This window comes from Choloepus didactylus, chromosome 7 (assembly GCF_015220235.1).
Source record: "Choloepus didactylus isolate mChoDid1 chromosome 7, mChoDid1.pri, whole genome shotgun sequence".
NCBI lineage: Eukaryota > Metazoa > Chordata > Mammalia > Pilosa > Megalonychidae > Choloepus > Choloepus didactylus.
In genome coordinates this window covers 22,782,213-22,795,985 of record NC_051313.1, presented here as the reverse complement: position 1 = coordinate 22,795,985, position 13,773 = coordinate 22,782,213, and the positions used below count along the sequence as shown (strand labels likewise).

The following is a 13,773-nucleotide window of genomic DNA, read 5'->3' as shown; positions in this document are numbered from 1 at the left end:
AGGTTGTAAATCTGCTACTTGCTCAGTGAGACTCTGGGTCTGGTTTTCAGAAATCTCAAGTCTGCAGCCACAGGAAATAAGATTTTCTTTCAGGGCACAGATAGAAACTTTCACATCTGTCATATGGAACTTAAGTTTCAAATTTGAAGCCTTTAGCTCATCCCTTTCTCTTATAATTTTATCTAGTGTATCTAAGAGCAACCAGCCAACATCATTATACCTCTTAACTCTGCAAGTCTCTGTTAAGGCTCTGTCACCCAGAGCCTCGCTTCATATAAGACTATGATTAGGAGAATCAAATGGTGATATTTTGCATCTCTCCATTGCCAACTCACACCATGGACTGTCAGTGCCATCTTGATTACTGGAAATGGAGTCATTGGTGTCTTTGAATCTAATCAAAGTAGAAAACCAATTGTAAAAGCCCATTTAAGATTCTGTTTCTCCTGGTACCAAGCTGTATTGGTTAGGGTTCTCTAGGGAAACAGAACCAACAAGAGATATCTGTGAATATAAGATTTTATAAAAGTGTCTGATGCAACTGTGGGGATGACAAGTTCAACTTCTGTGGGGCAGGCAGTGAACTGGAAACTCCGATGAAGGTGTTCGATGAACTCAGGAAATGCTTTGCTGACTAGCTGAAGAAGCAGAAGAAGGTCCTCTGTCTTTCTCCCTTAAAAGTCTTAAACTGATTGGATTAAATCTAGCTGATTCCATTCTCTCATTGCGGAAGACATGCGCTTTGTTGATCTAATCAGTTACAGCTGCAATCAATTGACTGATGATTTAATAAAACAGTCTTCTGGTTTATTAACCAGCCACAAATGTTGCAGTAACAGTTAGGCCAGTGCTTCCTTGACCAGACACCTGGACACCATCACCTGGTCAAGTTGACACATGAACCTAAGCATCACAATGTATATCGTTACAGTGATAGCTAAATTTTATTGAAGGCCACGTACCAGACTTTAGTCTAAGCATCATTCATTCATTATCTCATTCAGTCCCTACATCTACTCCGTAAAGTCGTTACTATTATCATAGTAGATTATAAAGAAATAAACTTTTATTTTCTTTATAAGAAAATAGATGAAGAAAACGGATAAAGAAACTGAGGTTGGATAATTTACCCAAAGTCAGCATGTGGTGGAGTTGCAGTCTGAAGTCAGAACCTGAATTCTTAAAGATTACCATGTTCTTAAGAAGTATACAGTTTAATGAGGTTTGATTGTGTAGTGTACTAAGAGTTCCCAGATTATTTTATGTGTTATCTTATCTCCTAAAGAAAATTTGACCTTCTATCTAGTGCACTGCTATCAAATAAAACTTTTGGTAAATAGTTCTTTTCTGCCCTATCCAGTGTGTTAGTCACTAGCCAAACGTGGCTCCTGAGCTCTTGACATGTGGCTAGGGGATTGTCTTTAGTTTCCTAGGCTGCTCAAGCAAATACCATGAAATGGTTCAGCTTAAACAATGGGAATTTATTCGTTCACAGTTTTGAGGCTGGGAAAATGTCCAAATGAAGTCATCATCAAGGTGATTCTCTCTACCTGAAGACTGTGATGTTTCTGGGGCTGGCTGCCAGTGATGCTTGATTTCTCTGGCACATGGCAAGGGACATGGCACCATCTCCTGGTCTCTTCCATCTCTTCTGGGTTCTGTTTCAGCTTCCTGCTTCCTGTGGCTTTCTCTCTGTCTAAATTTCATTCTCTTATAAAGGACTCCAGTAAGAGGATTAAGACTCCAGTAAGAGGACTGGCCACACCTTAACTAAAGTAACCTCATCAAAACGTTCTACTTACAATAGGTTCACACCCACTGGAATGGATTAGATTTAAAAACATGTTTTTCTGGGGTACATACAACTTCAAACCACCACAGAGACTGAAGAACTACATTTTAAATTTTATTAAATTTAAATAGCCACCTGTAGCATGTAGCTACTATACTGGACAGTCCAAATCTACAGGATAGGGAAATGGCTCTATTTCTTTTGATTCCTCTATCAAGACAAGACTCAGGAAAATCAATAAATTCTTAGTAGGTGAAAAAGAATGAATAAAGAATTATTAAAAGGAAGTTTTTTCCCTTTAAACTGGGAAGCAGAAATGTTTATTATTCTGGGACTTCATTATACTGGGACTTTGGTAATAAAATGTTATAAAAAGTATATTACACAGTATGCCATTCTAGAGGGATTCATGTAAGATAGTAAAAAGGATCTTTAAATTATTTGCAATGTTTTTAAGAGGTTTATAGACATTTTAGAATTGATGGTCACTGCTTTTTAAATACATTCTTAATAATATAGATATAATCTTATATTCAAGTACAATATCTCAATATTATAAACTTAAGTATAATATAAATCTCATATTTAAGTAAATAAGTATAATCTTGGAATAATTTAAAAAACACATTTATTTGTTTCTTGACAAAACATGGGTCCATTGAGAGAAAAACACAAGGGAGCTCAGTGGCAAAATGATGGGAAACAGTGAAGCATTTCAACTCATTGGATATTTCCTGCAGAAATTACCATTCTAAATCAGACTTCTATAAGCATTTAAAAATAGTAAACAACTGCCAAATTCTCCCAAGTGACTTTACCCTGTCACTTTACATTACATATATTCATGTACACATACACTTCTATAATCAAGTTGTTCTGAATTGGGGGCAAAACACCATGAATAATAATAGGTATGTGAGACTTACACTGTGCCATTCTCAAAAGGAGTCTTCATCTGTGGTTTCTCATTTATTCTCATCTAAGTGAGTTAGGCCGTGTCATCCCGTCCACTTTACAGCCTGGGAAAGCGGAGCCCTAGATGAACTGAGTTCCTCAAAGACATGAAGTCACCTGCTCGTGCTACCTGACCCTGTTGCCGTGGGGCTCCCACATGGCTCTGCACCCAACCTTCAATTTACTTAAAAGAAATCATCTAAAAAAGTCTTAGCTTAGTTAATCACAAATTTTACTGCTATAGAACATGTTTTTCCTTTTGCCTGATTATTATTAACTCATTTCAAAATCATAAAAGCACTTATCAAAGAGGTTTAAGGGCAGGCCAATTTCTCCAGAGATCTCAAACCATGTTCTTTTGATACAGTGAAACCTGCTCTTTATATTTTAGGAACCGAATTTCCCACTGGAAGTAATCCAAAAAGTAATATTCCATATTTTGCAAACCAGGATAACATGCCCACCGGCAGCTGGAATCCCAAAGCCACTAATGTTAAACGCTTTGCTCCGCCCTCCAGAAGAGGCTGTTTTGGTATCAGCGGCAGCAGCAGCCCAGAGCATGCCACTGTCCAGTGGGTCTGCGTGTATGAAAAGCCAGTGTCATCAGACCAGCTGCAGGCTATGCCTTGACATTTTTCTGTGTGTGAGGGTGACCCGCACGCCTAGATCCTCCGAGTCATCATGCAGTGCTGGTCAGGGGACCTTAGAGGGAACTGCACCCGAGTGGGGATGGGGAGATCACAGGCACAGGCACCGCTGCTGATGCAAACCCTTCCAACCAAGGCTCTCTGGGGTCTCTGCCAAGAGTCTGCCTGGAGGCCCCGATTGTTATGTTCCCATTGCTGTAATGATTGCAATTTGGCAGCATTCAGGATGCAGTCCCGGGGAAGGGTGCGGAAGGGGGAGGAGATGGTGGGCCCCTTTGCTAAACGCAACGCCGGAAGGGAACTAGGGCCAGAGAGATGAATTTATTGTGGCCAGTGATCCCCGAGCTGGAGCAAACTCCTGGGGCTTTAAAGTTCGGGAAGACGTCGTAACTGCAGCTCTGCTCTCAAAGCCTTACCTCCCACGCAGAGTGGGGGCTCAAGGCGAGCCAGCGGCAGGGGCTACGGCCCCGCGGCGAGGTAAGCAGACCCTCCCCGGCTCCTCAGCCCGGCTGCCGGAGCAGCGACGCGCTCGCGCTAGGGAGGCGTCACGATGGGCCGAGGCCTGCGGAGGCCGCGCGCGCAGCTCTCCGGGGCGGAGCTGGCGGGCCGGGCTGGGGCTGAGCCGGGGCGGCGGGGGCTGCGGCAGCCGGGAGCACTGGGGACCTCCAGCCTAGCGACTCGGAGGATGCCGCAGCTGCAGCCTCAGCCGCCAAGCCGAGCCGCCTTGCCGCCGGGCCTCTGCCGCGGCGTTAGGGCGCAGAGCGCGCCGCGGGCCGGGCGGGGCTAGAGGCGGGCGTGGGCCTCGCGTCGCGCCACCCGCAGCTTTCCGCTTGCGGCCCGTCGGTGAGCCAACTGCGGCCGATGCCTTGAGCGCGGCCGCAGCAGCAAGAGCGGTGCGGTGCCGGCCTGGGAGAGAGGCCGAGGGACGCCGGCAGCCACCTCCTCCCCCAGCTCCGGCCGCTGGGCCCTGGGGCGCGCGCCTCGGCGCTCCCGCCTCCTCCCGCTGCTGCTTCTCCGGGCCCGATCCTCCCCCGACCGCTTGTTCCACCCGCTGAGGAGGATGCGCTCCCCCGCGCCGAGCGGCGGAGGCCACTGCTCCCCGAAATGCGCGCGCGGGACCCCTATCTCCGCGACCCGAGGAGCCGCCGCCCCCGCTCTCTAGGTAGGTGGGCCAGGCGGAGACCAGCTCTCGCCGCCAGCAGCTGATGCTGCCTCTGGGGAGAGGTCGGGGCCGGGGTGGGCGCCCACCAAACTTGCCTCCTGCCGGGGTTGGAGGGTGTTGATGGCGCTGGACGCGCCCTGAGAGCCCCTTGCTAAGTTGAAAACCTCTTTTTGAGCTGGAGGGGCCGAGCGGTGGTGAAGGAGAGCGTGACCCTTTCGCGTCCACCCTCTGGGGACCGTTGTGGGGCCGGCTGCGGGCGGCGGTGGGGAGGACAGGGTGGCAGGAGGCTTTCTGGGGGCGGGAGGAGCAGGGAGCGGAGACCGTGGGATTTTCAGCGGCGCAGGTGGAAATATGTCACTGTTGCCACGGCTAGATTAGCAGATGCGTTCTTCCTGTTTTTTTAGCCAAAACATGTAGCCACCCAGAGCCTTAGGTTAGCGGCAGTGGAAGTCACTGTGGATTTTTGTGTATTTCAATGCTGACTAACTGGTTTCTGTAAAATTAATGCCTCCAACCTTTCCAGTCAATATTTTAGGACCAGTTAGAGACGGTCCTTCTAGAAGTCAAATTATTCAGGAGTTGGATAAGTCTGGGATATGCTTGTGCTGCTTGCTTAGGAGCCTCCTGCTTAGGTGAAAGGATGTGGTAAGAGTGGCAAGTTTGATACAGGTGTCGGGAATTGAGAATCTGCAGGAAAGATGAACAGGGTCGACCAGTAGACGGCAGTCTGTGCTCAGCCTAACTTCCAACTCGGTGTTATGGTTGGTGTTTCTGAGAAACTGGTTATGCATTCTTTTTCTTTCTCCTCAAGTGTAAACGTTCATACATCAGAGCTTTTGACAAGATCATCTCTTCCCAGGCCATCTGTTTTGATTTTCTATATTATGCAACGAGGTTTGGAAAATGGATCTTTGTGAGCGCTAATTTTATATTAACATTTTAAGTTTTAGAGTTTTGGAAAATCATTCAGTGTAAACTCCAAGAGGGCAGAATCTTCTTGTCGTTCAATCCTCTAATCCCCTGCATCTGATACATAGGTGCTCATTAGTTATTTGTTAAAGGAACAAATGGTGTTTCAAGCTTCATCGAAAGACAATTTATTTAAATTTAAGTACAATTTAAAGTGTATTTCTCTGTTTTGTGGCCTTTGAAAGTATTTTTCTTGTTCTGTGGCCATTGAAATTTAACTGGATTTTTAAAAATTGCTTCTTTGTTTGAATAGTCAAGTTTAGTTGTCTTAACATTTATATTTTTGTTTTGATATTTTTTAGGACCATATACTATCCTTCTGTAATCTGTTATGAAATGAGGTAATTCTCCCAACTCCTGACATGTTAATTTCATGTCTAATCTTTCAAATTTTCCGTTCTTGTTGGTATTCAAACCCTTTCACTTAAACAAATGATAAAATCCTTTCAAACACAACAAAAAAAGAATCATTCACATTCTAAGGAAAATTCTTAGTTTCTTATTAACCCTGTAATAAGAAGGGTAATAAGTGACATTTTAACTTTTAGAGTTGAGTTGCTGTGGTTTGATCTAATTATAATGTATTTTAGTACAGGTAAAGGTAAAAATGAAACATTTAGAAATGCCTGTGAGTTCTAAATGATTCAAAATACATGATTTAGTTATAGATTTTAGCTGTATGGGGTTTCCTCAATATATAAGCATATCAGTTTCCAGGTTTGACAGCTGCAGGAGTTGTAAAATGAGGGTTTTGGAGGATACAAAATTGAATGTTATCTTAAAAAAATCAAGGATAAGTACATCATACTTCATTTTGCTTTATTTTTGCACTGTGATATTCCCTGTTTTGTTTTTATTTTCCTGCCTTGTAAATTTTATGAGTCAGTATTAACTTCTCTTCAATCCCTTTTCTTAACAAAATTATCTGGGAGTTGTCTGGCGATTTTCTTTTATTCTTTTGGCCGTTTAAATACCTTGTCCCCATAAGACTTATTTATTTTCACGAAACTATGGCAAGCCACAATTTATTACTATTACCTCTCCAACCTGTTTGGGTTCTTCCTAGATGGGTGAGGAGATACCGCTTTTTATATAAAAGATAGTAAGATTGGGAGAACTAACAGTGAGAGGGAACTTTGGGGGAAAAAAGCTAAAATTCCCAATGAAATAAATGTGTAATTACATTTTACACATCTTAAATTTGTAATCAAGGGTACCAAGCAATCAATTTCCATAGCCGCCCCTTGTTCACTTTAAACTTTTCAGGAGAGCCCTCCCCTATAGTTACAACAAACTCCTTTTGCTTTGTTGCACACAGTAAACACTTATTTGTTCATGTGACAGAAGTTGAGTGCATACAACGTGCTGGCAGTCTTGGCCTTGGAATCACAGTCAAATAAGAGCTGGTTCATAATCTCCAAATGGAAGAGACATTTTTTTCCTGCTTCTTGCATCCAAATGCGCAGTGTCACTGTGATTTGGTGAGTCACTTTCTGGGTCCTGCCTCGTGAGTTCCCACTGTTCAGCCTCCACTCACACCCCTGGAATGCAATTCTAAGACCTAGATTTACTCTCTCTGACCTTTCTGTATCTTTCTCAAGGTTTAGTTGTAGAAACCTCCATCCCTTCCTTGCTAAATGTCGTTTCTCATCCTCTTCTAATACCAGTCCATAGTTTTCTTTTCTTCTATTTGCATCCAACAGGATCAACTCAGTTCACATAGGCTGGAACTAAAACTGTTATGGTTGCAGACAAATAGAAGTAAATTTGTATAACCTTGAATTCCAAATATAGAGAACTGGTGGTTGAAGAATAATTGTGTATTAATCTCCCCTCAGCAGTAGTAGTACACAATGACCTTGTTTTTGCACATGCCAGAGAATATGAATTGTCTGCTTGCAAATTTGATCTGAAGCTTAATCGAGAGAAATGATGCTTGTAGAGACAGTTGGCTGAACAACAGTCATGACATCTACCCATTCCTCTCTCACTCTAGGAGTTAGACCAAAAGTCTAAGCAGATCTGCAGAAACTGTGTGCTTTGGTTACCTTGTTTTGCATTCTTGACCCCCTCCACCCACCCCCATCATGTTCCCGCCCAGGGATTCTGTTAATAAATATAGTCTCAAGAGACCTACCTTCCTTTAGAGAGGTAGTTAAGTCATGATTACTGCTAGAGCTTCTATTGAAGACCCAAGCAAGAAGTTCCATTCACCTCTTAAATGCTTTTCAAGAGAAGCTTTACTTCCGCTGAACAATTCATATGTATGTTTATTGTTTTTTTTTTTTTTTTTCCATCACGAACAATGAGAATCAGATACTCCATTACATTTCCATTTCTGCCTTGGCAAGTAGGAAATTAGAATCAAATTTGCAACTCAGTTCTAGTAACCGTATAAAAACCCATGACCTAATATCAATGTTCTACCTTTCCCTTTGGTCTTGAGCTTTTGTTCTATTTATTTTTTTCTACTTATTTTTTTTATTCTGATTTTTATCAAATTCTATTTTCACATTTTATTGAATTTATTATTTTAAGCTGACTCACTTCCTGTGTGGAGCGAGGCAAAGTATAAACAAAAAACAAATAAATAAAAACATTGTGTAACTGATCTTTGGACACATAAGGTTTTGATTGCTAACAAGTTTAATTGGGTATATTAAACATGTTTTGAACAAGTAGTACTTGTTTAGATATTTGAGTTTATATAGCCAAATGAAAAATTTTGCAAAATTACATTTCTCTCATTTCTTAACTAGTAAAAATTGACTGTCTGGTAAAAATTAACTATGGGTTTTGGATGGCAATGCTAAGACTGACCCCAAAAACCCAATGGAGAGTTGAAGCTTTTATTTAACCATTCATCAGTATGCTAAGATTGGCCCAGACAAAACAAGGTTGAAGTGTTTATTTAAACATCATCCCTCCCTACTTTCAATATCATCCCTTCTGTATACTACAATTCCATATCATTTTCTTTAGTGGTCCTGGCTTACTTTACTAATTCTCTCTCAAACAGTGTACACACTCATTATAGATAGCTTTTATGTTTATTATGACCCTCATCTGGGAGAATTCTCCATCCCCAGCTTCCCTCTGTAGTTGGCACATAAAGGGGTGAAAGCCTCCAAATAGGGTGCTCCTCAAGTTTAGGGATCTCATAGGAGAAATCAAAAGTAGCAAACCTTGACCCTGAAAGGTGACACTAATTATTTGAGGAGAGTGGCCCATAGAAGTGGTGATGAATGAGGAATTCTTAATGCCAAGCCAAGTAAGTAATCAGAGGGTATCTGTTCTAGGTGCTCTCTTTTATTGCAAAGTGCCTGACACGAAGTAATTTGCTTTTCTTAAAAATATATTTATTTATTTTAAATTATGGTAAAATATACATAACAAAAATCATTTTAACCGTTTCAGGTGGACGGTTCTTTGACATTAAGTACACTGAAAATACTGTGTAACTTTCACCACATCTATTTCCTGACTATACATCATTTAGCAGTAACTACTCATTCTACCTTACCCCCACCCCTGGTAACCAATTTCTGTCTCTAAGTATTTCCTTAGTCGAAGTATTTACTATAAGCGAAATCATACAAAGTTGTCCTTTTTGTCCGGCTTATTTCACTCAACATGGTGTCTTCAAGGTTCATCCATGTTTAGCATGTATCAGAACTTCATTCCTTATTACAGCTCAATAATATTCCCTTGTATGCATAATACCACATTTTGTTTATCCATTCATCTGTTGATGGACATTTCGGTTGCTTCCACCTTTTGCCTTATTGTGAATAATGCTGCGATGAATACTGATACAGAAATATGTGAGTCCCTATTTTCAGTTCTCTCAGGTATATACCTGGGAGTGGAACTGCTGGGTCACATGGTAATTCTATATTTAACTTTCTGAGGAACTGCCAAACTGTTTTCCATGGTGGCTACACCATTTTACAGTTCCACCAACAATGTACAAGAGTTCCCTGTTTCTCTGCATTCTTGCCAACAGTTCTTTTCCTTTTTTAAATTGCCATCCTAATGGGTGTGAAGTAGGATCTCATTGTAGTTTTAATATGTATTTCTTTGATGGCTAATGATGTTGAGCATCTTTTCGTACACTTATTGGCCATTCGAATATCTTTGGAGAAATGTCTATTCAGATCCTTGGCCTATTTTTAAATTGGGTTGTTTGTCTTTTTTTGTTGAGTTGTAAGAGTTATTTTTATGTTCTGGATATTAAACTCTTATCAGATATATAGTCTTAAACTAATACAACCTAGTTTGACTAGTTACAACCTTGTTTCAGTAGTATACAATCTCTACTCCTATGTTTCTCTGTCCCTCCCTCTTTGTATTGTTATTGGCTCAGATTACATCTTTATGCACTGTATTAAGATAGATTTAAAATGTTATTTTACACATGGGGGTGTTACAAACTAAAAGTACAATAAATAATACAGGATTTTATGTTTACCTATGTATTTTTACCACTCTTCTTTATTTCTCTTATGGCTTTTACTTACTGTATAATGTCTTTTTATTTCAACCGGAAGGACTCCCTTTAGCATTTCTTGTAGGGCAGGTCTTCCGATAATGAACTGTTTTAGCTTTTGTTTATCTGTAAATGTCTTAACATTTCCCTCATTTTTGAGAGATAATTTTGCTGGATACAGAAGTCTTTGTTGACATTTTTTTTTCCTTTTAGGGACTTTAAATATGCCATCCCACTGTCTTCTGGCTTCCATGGTTTCTGATGAGAAATTTGCTGTTAATCTCATTGGGGAATCCATTGTATGTGACAAGTTGCTTCTCTACTTCTTTCAAAATCTTCTCTTTGTCTTTGGATGTTGGCAATCTCACTATGTTTCCTGGTGTCTGTTAGTGTCTATCCTGCTTGGAGTTTGTTGAGCTTCCTGGATGTGTGTGTTTCTTGTCTTTCATCAGATTTGAGAAGTTTTTGACCATTATTTCTTCAAATACTTTTTCTTTCCCTTTCTTTCTTGTCCTTCTGGGACTCCTGATGCATATGGTGGTAAACTTGATGGTGTTCCACAGGTCCCTCAGGCTCTATTCATTTCTCTTCATTGTTTTTCTTTTTGCTCCTCACACTGGATAATTTCAATTATCTTGTCTTCAGGTTCACTGATCTTTTCTTATGCCTGTTCAGAACTACTGTTGAATCTGTCTAATGAGTTTTAATTTCAGTTACAGTACTCTGCAGCACCAAAATTTGTTTGGTTCTGTCTTATCATTCATTTCCATCTCTTTTGTTTAGAAAAAGTTTTCCTGATTTCCTTTGTTTTTTTTTCCACCTATATGGATTCGTTCCTTTTACCTCATGGAACATATATAAGAAGGTTAATTTAAAGTCTTTGATTAATAGTTCCAATGTACGAGGTTCCTCAGGGTTAGTTCCTGGCAAATTCTTTTTTCCTGCAATGGGGCATATTTTCCTGTTTCTTTGTGTGTTTTATAATTTTTTTGTTGAGAATTGGACATTGTGAGTATTACGTTATTAGAATTCTAGAAATCTAGTTCTCCCTGCCTCTGGGATTGCTGGGATTTGTTGTTGTTGTTGAGGGCTGGAGCCATCTACCTGTGACTTTTCCAAACTATTTTTGCCTCCAAACAGGGAATAGAAAGATAAAAGAGGAAAAAATAGAACCAGTACTGTCTATTTAAGAGTTCTCTGCCATTTTTGCCTGAGGGGTGGGGAGTAGGGGTTGGCACAATGGCTGCCCTTAGAGCTGGGCCTCCAGTAATCTAAAGTAGCTGATGAGAAGTGATGATCGGTGACCAGACCACCCCCTCCCTAGGATTTTGGAGGACTAGGCCCTGCCACGCCACTGGGGGGTGGTAGCTGCTGCGTGGAGGGTGAAATTTGCTAACACTTACTGTAGTTCACCAGCCTCTTCGTCCAGCTGTTCCTTGAATGCAGTACCATGTTTCACTAATTCTAAAATAGTTGATTCAGATACTTCCTGCTGGTTTGATTATTGTTTTAGTGTAGGGAACTGATTCCAGGATCCCTCTACTTTGCCAACTTCCTACAGTTGTCCCACCAGTAATTTGCTTTCGATGGCTGATTAACAGAGGACTTAGAGTAAGAATTTGGTAGTGTTTGTTCAGTGTTGCTCATGTGAAATATTCTGATGCTTATTCAGACCATTAGCCACATGTATTACTTAGGGTTCTCTAGGGAAAAAGAATCAGCAAGAGATATCTGTAAATATAAGATTTTAAAAAAGTGTCTTATGCAACTGTGGGGATGCATGAGTCAAAATTACAAAGGACAGGATGTACGAGTCCAAATTCCGTAGGGCAGGCACTGAACTGGCAACTCCGATGAAGGTGTTTGATGAACTCCTCAGGAAATGCTTCACTGGCTAGCCAAAGAAGTGAAGGTTCTCTCTCTTTCTTCCTTAAAAGTCTTCAACTGATTGGGTTAAATCCAGCTGATTGAATTCTCTCATTGAGAAAGACACGCCCTTCAGTTGATGTAATCAGTCACAGGTATAGTCAATTGACTGATGATTTAATAAACCAGCCTTCTGGTTTATTAACCAGCCACAAATGTCCTTGCAGTAATAGGCCATTGCTTGCTTGACCAGACACCTGGGCACCATCACCTGGCCATGATGACACATGAACCTAAACATCACAGTCCAACCCTTGTCAACTTGGCAGTTATACACATCACCTTAAACCATATGTAATCTCTCAATAGAGCATAATTGCAGACATATATTTTGCCTAACAATACTCAGCTGTACTGCGTACAACCGGAAATGCACTGAATCTCTGTAGAATAGAGTGCAAGTCCTTGGGTAACATTGACTCTTAAACTTGATTTCCTTTAACTTAAATACTGCAAAATGAGCAATACAGCTATGTCATATGGTAAGGGGATAAAATAGAGAAGAAAACAAAGATATTTACTTTAGGACAAATACAAACATAATCATAACAAACAAGGAGGAAATGTTCATGCCATCATAGTCCTCATTTCTATAACTGGTCATGCAGTCACAGTTCATATTTATCACTTACCCATTCCATGTTCCCTTTACCCTCAGTAAGCACTTCAGCTGGCCGTGCTTCTTTGCCTGGTGGGGTGACCCACACCTTGATTCCTGAAGTTTCTTGGCCATTGGTAGTCCTGCTTGAGATTGGGTTGTTGCAGTTTTCCATTGACTTTAATCACAGGGCATGGTGTACTAAGAGACACCCTAGGGGATCTCCTGTATTCCAGGAAAACTCTTCTTTACCTCCATTGTGTAGTTGCAGTGCTGTTTCCCCTTGCTAGTCAGGATCTATCACACCAGCCAGTATAGTGATCTCCTTTGTTGATTCAGAGGCATGAGAAGTCCAGAGTGGCCAGGTGGCAGTCTTAACTTCCAGTTCAATGGAATTATTGTTGTGTATTCTGGTGGAAGCAGGCCATAGCTCTGGGCTGGGAAAGAGAAGGGTAAGGTGGAAGGAGTGGGGACATGGGCATTTGGGTCACTTCCTCATGTAACTTACTTGTGCCTTTAGGACCCACTCGAGCCGTATCTCGTATATACCATTTCCATTTTATGACAGAGTGCTGCTGTGCACATCCAAATTTATGGCTTGGCGGGTCGGACAACACCCAGCTCATGATAGGTAGCTCAGGTCTCATGGTATCTTGGTGGACCATGGTAAAGTGTTCTGTCTCTACTAAGGCCCAATAATAGGCCAAAAGCTGTTTCTCAAATGGATAGTAGTTATCTACAGAGGATGGTGTGCCGGTTTGAATGTATTATGTCTCCCCAAACGCCATTATCTTTGATGTAATCTTGTGTGGACAGACCTATCAGTGTTGATTAGATTGTAATTCTTTGAGTGTTTCTGTGGAGCTGCGCCCCACCCAGCTGTGGGTGATGATTCTGATTGGATAATTTCCGTGAAGGTGTTACCCCACCCATTCAGGTTGGGTCTAAATTAAATCACTGGAGCCATATAAATGAGCTGACAAACAGAAGGAACTCAGTGCAGCTGGGAGTGACATTTTGAAGAGGAGACACAGCCAAGAGGGACGCTCTGAAGAATGCCCAGGAGCTGAGAGAGTTGCTGCAGAGGAGAGACTGTTTGAAGACAGCCATTGAAAGCCGACTCTTGCTCTGGAGAAGCTAAGAGAGGACAAAGGACCCAATAGCATCTGAGAGTGACACTTTGAAAAGGAGCTGCAGCCTAGAGAGGAATGTCCTGGGAGAAGGCATTTTGAAACC

At 41.5% G+C, this 13,773-nt stretch overlaps 1 protein-coding gene across 3 annotated transcripts in view; it reads left to right on the top strand.

Annotated features, from left to right (window-relative positions):
* The first annotated feature begins 3,998 nt into the window (after positions 1-3,998).
* NCOA7 (nuclear receptor coactivator 7) overlaps positions 3,999-13,773 on the top strand; it is a 154,789-nt gene continuing 145,014 nt past the window's right edge. Inside the window, exon 1 of one of the 3 annotated variants that reach the window (XR_005217974.1) lies at positions 3,999-4,555. The gene's annotated coding sequence lies outside the window, so the exon portion shown is untranslated. The remainder of the gene's footprint in view (positions 4,556-13,773) is intronic. The other 2 variants (XM_037843824.1, XM_037843822.1) reach the window with 2 other exon arrangements.